Source organism: Suncus etruscus, chromosome 7 (assembly GCF_024139225.1).
Source record: "Suncus etruscus isolate mSunEtr1 chromosome 7, mSunEtr1.pri.cur, whole genome shotgun sequence".
NCBI classification, from domain to species: domain Eukaryota; kingdom Metazoa; phylum Chordata; class Mammalia; order Eulipotyphla; family Soricidae; genus Suncus; species Suncus etruscus.
In genome coordinates, this window is record NC_064854.1 from 8,224,899 (window position 1) to 8,236,812 (window position 11,914).

General features: G+C 50.0%; 1 non-coding gene across 1 annotated transcript; it reads left to right on the forward strand.

Annotated features, from left to right (window-relative positions):
- The first annotated feature begins 4,463 nt into the window (after positions 1-4,463).
- LOC126015113 (U6 spliceosomal RNA) lies at positions 4,464-4,570 on the forward strand. The gene has a single exon (XR_007498008.1). It is a non-coding gene; the product is annotated as a U6 spliceosomal RNA (small nuclear RNA).
- The last annotated feature ends 7,344 nt before the right edge of the window (positions 4,571-11,914 follow it).

Sequence of the window (11,914 nt, forward strand, 5' to 3'; positions counted from 1 at the left end):
GCAGCCGATCCAGGATGGACAGTGGTTCAAATCCCAGCATCCCATATGGTCCCCAGAGCCTGCCAGCGACTTCTGAGCATAGAGCCAGAAGTAATCCCTGAGTGCTGCCGGATGTGATCCCTCCCCCAAAACAACAAGAAAAAAATATATATATTACTTAAATAATGTCCACCTCCTTCCCCACCCCCAGCAATGTCTAAAAACCAACAGCTCCAGTTACTTCCCAGGTGGACAGTCAATGAGCCCCACCCTGGACCCACCCTGTTACCTTCTTTAGATACAGCTCAAAGAGCTTTTAATTTTTTTGTATGTTTGTTTTGTTTTGGGCCACACCCAGCAGTGCTCAGAGATTACTCCTGGCTCTGTGCTCAAGAATCAGAGGACCCTGCTGGGGATCGAACCTGAGTCAGCCATGTGCAAGGCAGGAGCTCTCACCACGGTTCTGTCACTGGCCCCCGGGGGAGTTTCCCCCCCTGACATTTCTGGATTCCTGGTTCTGGTCTGTTAGTACCATGAGCATCAATCTTCAGGTGCCAAATAAAACTATTCTAGGCCAAAATTTCTGCTGCGGAGCCTCAAGATTGTCCCCACCCCCACCCCACCAGCATCTCTGGGCAGGGCCCGCCATTGGTCATTGATGGTAGATGGTTTCCTGAGAGGTTCAATTTTGCATTTTGGTCAATCTCTCCCAGTTTCTCATTCACATCCAAGCTTCATTGAAACCAGCTGCAAGTTCAGTTCACCATCAAGATATTGGGGCAGGGTGCAATCGGTTAAATAGCACAAAGCATTTGCCTTGCAAAGAGGACAGACCCTGGTTCGATTCCCAATATCCCATATGGTAGCCCTGAGCCTGCCAGGAGTAATTTCTTCTCTTTTTTTTTTTTTTTTTTTGGTTTTTGGGTCACACCTGGCAGTGCTCAGGAGTTACTCCTGGCTCCACGCTTAGAAATCTCTCTTGGCAGGCTCAGGGGTCCATATGGGATGCCGGGATTCGAACCAATGACCTTCTGCACAAAAGGCAAATGCCTTAACTCCATACTATCTCTCCGGCCCCCCAGGAGTGATTTCTAAGGGCAGAGCCAGGAGTAACCTCTGAGTGCCTACAGATGTAGGCCAAAAATCAAAACCAAACAAACCAAAAAAGATATTGAAGCAGGGGGTAAGGCACGCACTTGCCTTGCATATGGTTGTGTTGGCCCCAACCCTGTCCCCTCCTGAAGCCCCGCCAGGAGTGACTCCTGAGCACAGAATGGGAGTCAAGCCTTGAGCAGTCAGGTGTGGGTAGGTTCAAAAGAAACAAACAAAACAACAGCACAACTGGGAGAGCATTTGCCCTGCACACAGCTACCCCAGGTTCCATCTTCAGCACCTCATAGGGTCCCCGCCCCCAGAGCCTGCCAGCAGTGATTTCTGAACACAGAGCCAGGAATCACCCCTGAGTGCTGCCAGGTATGCCCTCCCCCAAAAAATAAAAACAAAAAGAGAAGTAATGCAGGGGTTAAGGCACTTGCCTTGCATGTAGCCAACCCTAGTTCAATCCTTGACATCGGGGCTGGAGTGGTAGTACAGTGGTAGGGCATTTGCCTTGCATGCTGCTGACCTGAAACGGACCAGGTTTGATCCCTGGTATCCCATCTGGTCCCCCAAGCCTACCAGGAGTGATTTCTGAGCGCTGAGCTGGGAGTAACCCAAGTGCAGCCAGGTGTAGCCCCAAAACAAAACAAAAATCAATCCTTGACATCATCATATGTAATCCCCAGAGCCAGGATTGACTCCTAAATACGGCCAAAACTCAAAATGTTCTACAAGTGGCTCATCCACCTGGGGATCTATGTGATCTAGTCTCGATTTCTCCATCTCTCTACGCTGTCTGTTCTGGAGAATAAGTGATATTTTGCCCATAGAAATCCTTTCTGTTTTTTGTTTGTTTGTTTGTTTGTTTTTGGTTTGTTTTTTTTTTTTTTGGTTTTTGGGCCACACCTGGCTGTGCTCAGGGGTCACTCCTGGCTGTCTGCTCAGAAATAGATCCTGGCAGGCACGGGGGGACCCTACGGGACACCGGGATTCGAACCAACTACCTTTGTTCCTGGATCGGCTGCTTGCAAGGCAAACACCGCTGTGCTATCTCTCCGGGCCCAGAAATCCTTTCTGCCACCCCTGCTTACAGCCTTCAGGGGTGGGTGGGCAATCATGGGTGACCCCAGCCTGCAAAGGCTCCCTGACTCCCCTCTGAGCCCTGCCCTTGGCTCTCACCCCCATGCACACCCTCTCTCCTCACCCATCACTTCTATCCTGGAACTGTCTCAAATGCCCCCAGCAAAGCCTCCTCAGCCAGACCCAGCCGTGAGATTTCAGAGATGTTGCCATGAAGGCAGCATGATGGGGGGTGAGCTGAAACCAAATCCCACAGTCCTGGGTCCTGACCTCACAGGGTGGGGGGCCCTAGAAGCACCCCGCAACCTGGATTCTGCAGTAGGTCCTAGAATGAGTCAGTCAGGGGAGGAAACATGGACGTGAGAGCCAGGTGAGAAGAGAGAGCGCTAGACATGGGTAGAAAATGGCTCCATTTGATCTAAAAAAGCAATGTTGTCACTGGGCTAGTGTGTCCCCCGAATAGCTCTTTCTGCACCTCTGGGGATCAGTCGCTGGTCCCCAGTGCCCTCCTCATCACATCCCTGGAATGCCATTCAGAGTAGTAAGAGGCACACCTGGGGAAGATCCTGTTGGGTTATTCCTAGGAACCAACCCTCCTTCCCCTTCCAGGGCTTTGAAGCTTGTCTTGTCACCCAAGATGGCAGCCTGGTCCCCCAGTCCAGGACCACAGATGTTTCCTGAAAAAAGGAACACACTGGAACTAGAAACACTGCTCTGACCAGTGCTCAGGAGTTTATAGGTCTTTTATTGTTCTTTGGTATTGGATTTGATTTAGGGGGCTACACCTGGGGTGTCCAAGGCTTACCTTACTCCTGGCATTGTGCTCAGGGATCACTCTTTAGGGACTCAGGAGACCATATGTGACGCCGACGCCGGGGATTGAACCTAGGTTAGTTGAGTGCAAAGCAAGCTCCTAAGCACATGCTTCTGCAGCCCCCTAAAGTCAGAGGTTTTATCAAGTTAATGAAGGCATTTGCCAACCACCTGCTGTGCCCAGGACCTGTGCTGGCAACCCAAAAAATCAGCATGAATCACCCTTCAGTGATCCCCTTTCAGTGGACATGGCACCAGAACCTGCCCTGCAGGTGAATCCCAGATTAGCTGACAGCAACTCTGGGGCACACAGCTAAGGAGGGTGTCCTTGGGCAAGTGTTCAAAAACTTCGAAAAGTTCACCTGCGGGGAGGGAGAAAGGGAGGGGGGAAAAAGAAAGAAAACATAAAATAATGGAATGTGGGTCTCAAGACAGTTAAAGGGGTATAAATGTACTTTGCGGGAACCCCAGATGACCCCCCTGAACACCAAACCAGAAGTGGCCCAACAACAAAAAAGAATTTAAAAAAGGTTTTGTAGAGGGAGCTGGAGAGATAGCATGGAGGTAAGGCGTTTGCCTTGCATGCAGAAGGACGATGGTTCGAATGCCGGCATCCTATACGGTCCCCTGAGCCTGCCAGGAGCGATTTCTGAGGGTAGAGCCAGGAGTAACCCTTGAGTGCTGCCAGGTGTGACTCAAAAAAAGTTTTGTTGGGGCCGGAGCTGTGGAGCAAGTGGTAGGGCATTTGCCTTGCATGCACTAAACTAGGATGGACTGCGATTCAATCCCCCGGCATCCCATTATATGGTCCCCCAAGCCAGGAGTGAGTTCTGCGTGCATAGCCAGGAGCAACCCCTGAGCGTCACTGGGTGTGGCCCAAAAATCAAAACAAACAAAAAAAGTTTGTAATAAAACCATAGGAGGGTGGCAGCCCAGGCGGCCAGACAAGGTGGGGGGGGGGGGTCCCTCCTAGATGGGGTCCCAAGCTTTCCCCGCCCTTCCCCCTGCACTAGGGTGGGAAGGGCACAGGGTGGAGGGTGGGCAGATCCTGGCTTCCGGCTCTCTATCGATCCTTTCTTGATCTGGAGGCTAGCTCTAGCCGGCATGAGGTTTGGGGAGACCCCATGTGGAAGGCCTCCTCCCTAACTTGGGTGCGCTGGGAGCCTTGATAAGCCCCCAGCAGTCCCCTCTTCTGCCCCCCCACCTCCAGGCCTTCCCTGGGTTCCAGCCCAGGCGGCCAGAAATGGTGGGTCCTAACTTGGGGTGCTGAGATTTGCTCAGTTGCACTAAGTTTGTCACTGTCACTTTCTCACCAGTCTATATGTGGAAAACCGTGCGGGGGGCATTGCATGTATTAAGAGTATTTCCAGAATTGGTGGTGGGAATCCTGCACTGGTGAAGGGGGGTGTTCTTTATATGACTGTAATCATACAAGTACAATTATATTTTTAATCACGGTGTTTAAATAAAGATAATTTAAAAAAAAATAAAGAGTGCTCGCTTCGGCAGCACATATACTAAAATTGGAACGATACAGAGAAGATTAGCATGGCCCCTGTGCAAGGATGACACGCAAATTCGTGAAGCGTTCTATATTAAAAAAAAATTAAAAAAAAAATAAAGAAAAAAAAAAAGAGTATTCCCGGGACCCTGAGAGATAGCTCATTAGCGTTTGCCTTGCAAGCAGCCGATCCAGGACCAAAGGTGGTTGGTTTGAATCCCGGTGTTTCATATGGTCCCCTGTGTCTCCCAGGAGAAGAGCTATTTCAGAGCAGACAGCCAGGAGTAACCTCTGAGCAATGCCGGGTGTGGCCCAAAAACAAAACAAAACAAAAAAAAGAGTATTTCCTATCCTTATGTTATGTTTTGCATATCCAGAATGTCCATTTTGTATTCTGCCCTTTCCCACACCCCTACAAAGCTCATTTTTACTCCTTAACTCTCTCACCACCACCCCCCAAACATCACTAACCCACATTACTCTTTTTAACTTCAGTACTGCACAATCCTAATCACAGACCAAAGCCATGCATTGTGTGTAACAACCCACAACTATTTCTAAAGACATAAAATGGACACGTATTTCTTTTGGATATTTTATGTGTTTTTTCTCTGACAGCTATAAGTCTTATTAAATATTCTTTTATACAGTGACGATTCTAACCACTTTTTATCTTCTCTTTGTGAGCTGTTCAATAAGGAATTTTGGTGGAAGAGTTCCCCAGTTTAATGCTGTTGATTGAACCATGCCATGGGGATTGTTGGACTTGTTCTTATGGCCTCCATATGCGCCAATAACGCCACGTGGCATTGTTTCTTTTTTGCATAGGCACATTAAAATGGGAAAATACTATACATACAAATAAGATCTTATCTAATAGAAATTGGAACACACAAATCTTGTAGTGCAAAGGGACCTTACACCCTGAACATTGATATAACGACCTGGCACAGGCCTCAGAAGAATGGGCATTTTCCATTCACCTCTGAACCAGGGAAGCCATCCACGAAACATCCAACTTTGTCTATAACCTCACCTGGAAGCAATCCTCTACCACGGAGGACCCTACCACTGCTCAGACACTGACCTGTTCAAAAGAGACTTCCCTTAACACTTAAGAAGACTTAACAACAATGACCTGCTTACAGGACAGGGCTCTCTGCATTGCCCTTTAATTGTGAGGTGAAATGAGAGGACGCTCCACATCCTTACATCAATGTAAGATATGCGGATTCCAGGATCTTTAATACAGAAACATAATACCAACAACAGAGACTATGAAAAATAAGTGTGTTGGCACTACAGACAATGTCTTGGATTGGACGATCTAGCTTGCCTGGAGCCTAGAGTTGGTCTTATGCCAGGAAACTTCAGGGGTCTCTTTGTATTTAGGCCAAGGTTATTCTTTTCCATGCCCCTCATATTTTGTTGGGCCTATGCAAACAAAAATTGCCACTCTAACACCGTTTTTACTGTGCTCCTTTGACTCTAATCCTTAGAAAAAACCCACTTAAACTAATATGCATGTACATGGACATGTAAAAAAATACTATGCTTCTAATGTCTAAGGAGTTACATAAGTTTTATGGCTTTAGATTGCCTTGTCTGCTGCTAAGAAATATTATAAAGTGTTATAATCTGGGGACTTGAGGGACAAAGTAATTGTACATGGATTCTGTTTTATTTATCTTTATGTTCTTTGGCTGAAAGTTCAAAGTTAAGATATCAGTAAGGTGGGGCCCGGAGAGATAGCACAGCGGTGTTTGCCTTGCAAGCAGCTGATCCAGGACCAAAGGTGGTTGGTTCGAATCCCGGTGTCCCATACGGTCCCCCGTGCCTGCCAGGCGCTATTTCTGAGCAGACAGACAGATACCCCTGAGCACTGCTGGGTGTGGCCCAAAGACCAAAAAAAAAAAAAAAGATATCAGTAAGGGGACTTCTGAGAATTATGTTATGGTGATTGTCCTTCCACTGAAACTTTACCTTGTCCTCTTTCTTTGCATCTTTGTTCTCATAATTAAAAATAAAAAATTAAAAAAAAAAACATAGGAGCCAGAGAGACAGTACAAGATAAGATTCTTGCCTAGTAAGCAGCTGACCCTGGTGGGGCCCCTGGCCCTGCACGTGGGTATCCAAGCATTATCAGGGATCCGTCCTGAACACCACCCCCTGAACACCACCAGGTGTGACCCCAAACAACACTCAGATGCCTAAGTCAATATCAATACTTCTGAAGGGTCAGGGTGGAGACTGGCTCCTGACAGCTGTGGGTCCTTCACCCACTCCTGGCATCCCCCAACAACACGCTAAGAGTTGTCCCAGGGACACCTGCCTCCATGATGACAGCAGACACAGTAAGTCTCAGAGCCAGGAGTTTGGGTCAGGGTGGCAGGAGGTGGGCTGCTGGGGAGGCCCACAGGGCGAAAACAGAAAACCAGGCTACGACAAAGCAGTGGCACGTTGGGCTCAGCCTCTGGAAGCTCAGAAGGGGGCAATGCCAAAGTCAGCAGGATGAACCCCCAAAGGCGACCTTTTCCCTTCCTCCTTCCCCTCTGCTCCTGCTTCCTGGTGTCCGTCCCCTCAACCAAGTACTTAGTCTCAGGCCATGTGCTAGGCACAAGCAGATTCCACCACTTGGGACCCTTCAACCCTCTGCATCCAGCCCACCCCCCGCCCACAACAGTTCAGACTAGAAGCACCCAGAATCTGCCAGAACCTTTCCCCAGAAGAGGCTCTAAGCATCTGCTCTGGACCACTTAGCCAGCAACTGCCTTGGGCAATGCAGCCACTCTGTGCCTTAGTTTCCCTATCTGCACACTGAGGCTCTAGTGGTGGTTGAGGAGTCCCTGTCACACCACCAGGAGTGATTCCGGGGCAAAGAGCCAGGAGTAGCCCCTGAGTATTTCCCAGTGTGGCCCAAAACCAAAAATAAATAAGTAAGAAACAGGAGGGAATGGAGCTAAGCAGGTCAGGGCAGGGATGAGGAGGGTGGGCAGAGCAGGGACAGGAGGGAGAAATGAGGGGTCTCCCCTAAATTGTTGATGCAGGTCCAGAAGAATAATTAATAAACAGCAGCAGCTGGGGCCGAGAGATAGCACAACAGTAGGGTGTTTTCCTTGCACGTGGCTGACCTGGGATGGATGCAAGTTCAATTCCCGGCTTTCCATATGGTCCTTCGAGTCTGCCAGGAGCTATTTCTGAGCAAAGGGCCAGGAGTAACTTTTGAGTGTCACTGGATGTGACTCAAAACAAACAAACAAACAAAGCAGGACAGAGCTGAGGAGAGAGCAAAGGGCTGGGTGCACCCCCATGCACTCTGGGTAAAGCCCCCCAAACTAAACAAACACTGGCCAGAGCAATAGGAAGGTGGACAGGATGCTTGCCTGGGTTGAATCCCCAACACCCCATATGGTCCAAACACCCCAGAGTGACACCTGAGTATAGAACCTGGAGTTGGCCATAAGCACAGACAGGTGTGACCCCTCTAAAACCAAACAAATAAAGAAAACGCTCAAGAGAAATTATCACCAGAAAGTTCAAAGGACTGGAACAGGCAGGAACCCAAAGATATTCTTAGCACTGCAGTCACTGAGCACTCTAGGCACAGCTCCCAAGCACTGAGCCAGGAGTAACACTCAAGCGCCACTGGGTGTATCCTCAAGACAAATAAAACCCAAAAACTAAGGCCCGAGAGATGGCTCAATGCACCCTGTGCTCACCTGAGCATAAAGCTGGGGACATCCAGAGCAAGGCTGCTAATGGCTCACTCACTCACTCTCACACACACACACACACACACACACACACACACACACACACACACACACACACACACACACCCCATACAAAACTCCTGTGACTCACTCTCAGACTTTCATTCCCTGCCACAGCCGTCCCCAAACTAGTCAGAATTTAGGGTTCAGGTCCACTCATGCCCATAAAATCCAGCCCCTTCTGCACACCAGCCCAGTGCCCTGGAAGGGGCACTCTTCCCTTACTGCCACAGCCTTCCTTAGAGAAATGGGAGGAGACCCCAAGAACACTCCATCCCAGCAGGTTGCTCCAAGACTCTCCCCCACGGTTTTCCTCAAACAGGCCAGGTCGGAGCCTTTGAACTCAACTAGTACAGAGTTTTCTCTTCACCTGTCTACTGAGGACAAGATATCATCCAGACTGGTCCGGAAGGCAGGGGTGGACGGCTGGGGCCAAGAATAACAGCGGCCCCCAAACCGAGGCCTCTTTGGAAATCAGGTGACATTTGTTCCTGTGTTGTCATTTCAAGACCTAGGGAGAGGTGGCACAGGGAATGGCAAGGCAGGAGCCACCCCAGGACGGCATGATTTGGCAGCAGGGTTGGCCTAGGAAGCCTTGAGAGGCAGAAAAAGGGCGAGGGGGGGGACGGGACGAGTAAGGCATGCCACTTAGCCAACACCAGGAAGCCACATTTGCAGCCTGGTGATTTCCAAAGTTGCTCCAGGGCCCTCTGCCCACTCTCCATGCAGGACAGGAAGACCTTGGCCCAAGGGCACTGCCCTTCCAGGGCGAACAGAATGTGCCCTCACCTTATGGCCCATGGCAGAGTGGCTTAGGCTCAGTGCCCACTTAAAAAGGTGAAGCCAGGGGCCTGAGCTAGATAGCAAAGCAGGGAGGGTGTTTGCCTCGCAAGCGGCTAATGTGGGTTCGATCCCCGGAATCCTATAGGGTCCCCTAAACCTTCCAGGAGTAACTCTTGAGCACAGAGCCAGGAGTAACCACTGAGTGCTGCCAGGTCCAGCCCCAAAACAAACAAAACCGGAAGGAAAAAAAAAAAGGAAGGTGAAGCCCCCCAGCAAAAGGAAGCACATGGAAACTAAATGGCTCACCTGGACTGAGGAGCCTACACACCTCCTACCTCCCCAGTTCTCCATCCTTCCCCTGAATGACCCTGCTTGGTTCTCAAGCATTAGACACCCAAGACTGACTGCTGAGATGAGGGCTTGAGGTCTTTTACACCAGGGCTCTGTATAGTCAAAAGGCAGTTGGTCACCCCTCTCCTCCTGGAGCCCCCAGAACACCACTGACACCTCCCAAGGACCAGGCACCCAAACAGGCCACGACCCACAAACATAAGCAGGCTTCTAAGCTCCAGGCTTCTCTCCCAGACCCAGCAGAGGCCAAGGAAAGGGGATCCCATCTCCAGATGAAGAGCCAGGCTGCTGCCCCTGGGCAGGAGCATAGTGGGGGGATTCCAGAGCTTTAATGGTCCCTGTAATGGGCCAGGGCATTGGGGACCCAGTGTATCATGCATGGGTCAGGGCATCAAGAACCCAGGACATTGGGGTCAGCCTCCTATGGGGCAAACCTCAGATAGTGATGGTGGAGTCACAGCTCCTGAGCTGGCACCCTCCCAAACCTACACATGCATACATACATGCACACATATCGAATGAAATATCTCCCAAAGGGCCTGGTGAGGACCCTGCAGGTTTTACTACATTTCCAATGGAGACCCCGTCCTTGGCCAGTGGAGCAAGGAGAAAGCAAGCCCAGGTGGCAGAGGCCAGGCCCCGGGCTTGCTTCTGACTCACTCGCCATGTCGGTTGACTTTGGGGTGTTTCCAGAACCTGGTCTGCGTTGCATTTTGCTCAGCAAAGCTCCTAAAAGCCAGATCCGGCCAAAAGCAAAGTTAAGATGCTGCTGATAAGCAAAGGGCACCTCCTTTTTCTCCAGCACACCCTCGCTGCTTCCTCTTAAGACACCCAGGTTCCGATGGAAAAAAAAAATTAGCTGCCAACCTGAAACCTCCAAGCCCAGCGACTGTGGTGCCGACATCTCCAGCAGATAAACCCAACTTAATGGACACATTCAGTGGCCAGGTGCAAGCTGCCAAGAGCAAAGTATTAGGTTGGCAGAGTTTAAATGACTTAATGGCACCCAAGGCCAACATGAAGTCAGGAATGGTTGAGCCTTGGGAGTTATGTATTAAGGATTAGGAAGATTGAGAAGCTGTGACTTGATCCCACGTGGGAAACCTTTCTGCTCTCACTTCCCTTTGAAGCAGGGTGGCGGATGCCAAAGTGTCAACAGATTGCTTCCTCAAGGGCTTCTGCCAGATCACAGGACGGCGTGAATCACATCTCCATAGAGCCAGCAGGATCCCTTACAACACTGAGCAAAACTGGGCAGGACAAGCCCAGGAAAGCAAGCACTGGGTGAGTTTCTATTCCAGTCCGCCCTGGCAGGCAGACACGGAGGATTTGCTTTGCCTAATCCATCCCCGGGAACCCACTCCTGCTCGAAGCCTGGCACGGAACCAAGAGCCTGGGGCCCCTCGCTCATAATTTGCAAATGGCAGAGCCCAAGAGGTAACAGTAATACAGTGGCAAAAGTCTGGCCTTCTGTGCAGCTAAGCCCTGGGGTTCAATCCTCAGCACACAGAAGTGACCCAAACACTGAGCTAGGATCAAGCACTGAGGAACAATAAGATTCGAAAAGATTTGAAAAGCTGGGGCTGGAGTGGTAAGGGGTCTGCTTTGCAGGAGCTAGCCTTCGGAATCCCCGGCACCCCATATGGTCCCCTAAGCCAGGAGTGCATAGCCAGGAGTAACCCCTGAGGCATCACCAGGTGTGGCCAAAAAACCAAAAGAAGAAAATTTTTGAAAAGCAAAGAGGTGGCAATGAAATCGTATCTCCATGGATTCTTGAATGGGGCCCCTGCCCCCATACTCTTCCCACATCCCTGAGCTGGGAAGGATGCACAGAACAAAAAAGGAATGAACAATCCCACCAAGGAGAAAATGAAACCAAACCGACATTTTCTTTGCACGTCAAGTTCACACAGCAGCAAGAGCACTTCTGTCTATTCTAACACTAGTCACTTGGAGACCAGAACTAACCCAGTTAAGAGGCAGGGCATAGCATAGCAGGGAGGGCCTTTGCCTTCTTGCAAGTGGCCAACTCTTAGGTTTAATCACTGGCATCTCAGAGTCCCCTGAGCCTATCAGGAGTCATTTCTACGAGAGCAGAGCCAGGAATAATCCCTGAGTGCTGCCAGGTGTGGCCCAAAATTAAAAAAATATAAGTCATCACCAGGTTGCCACACAACATCTATAGAGAATAGTTTTTATTATACAGGCACCATATACACAGCAAATATTTGGAGGGTGTTTATAGGATGGCAGTCAGGTCCAATTCACCCCCAGTCACTGAACCTCACACTCAGAGCAGGGTCCCAGCCCAACGGAAAGGAAGGGAAGAGACCCAGGGTACTGCCTTGTGAAGGAGGAACTCTGCATCCAGAATCACACTCAGGGGCTCCCACCGCCTACATCAGCCCCCCCCCCCGGAGCCACACAAAAGATGAGGGGCTTGAGGCCCCCCAACACCCTCAGGACTTATTAAAATTGAATCCCAGTCTCAAAAAGGCTGTTAAGTGCACCCCTATTTACAGACCCCCATTAAATT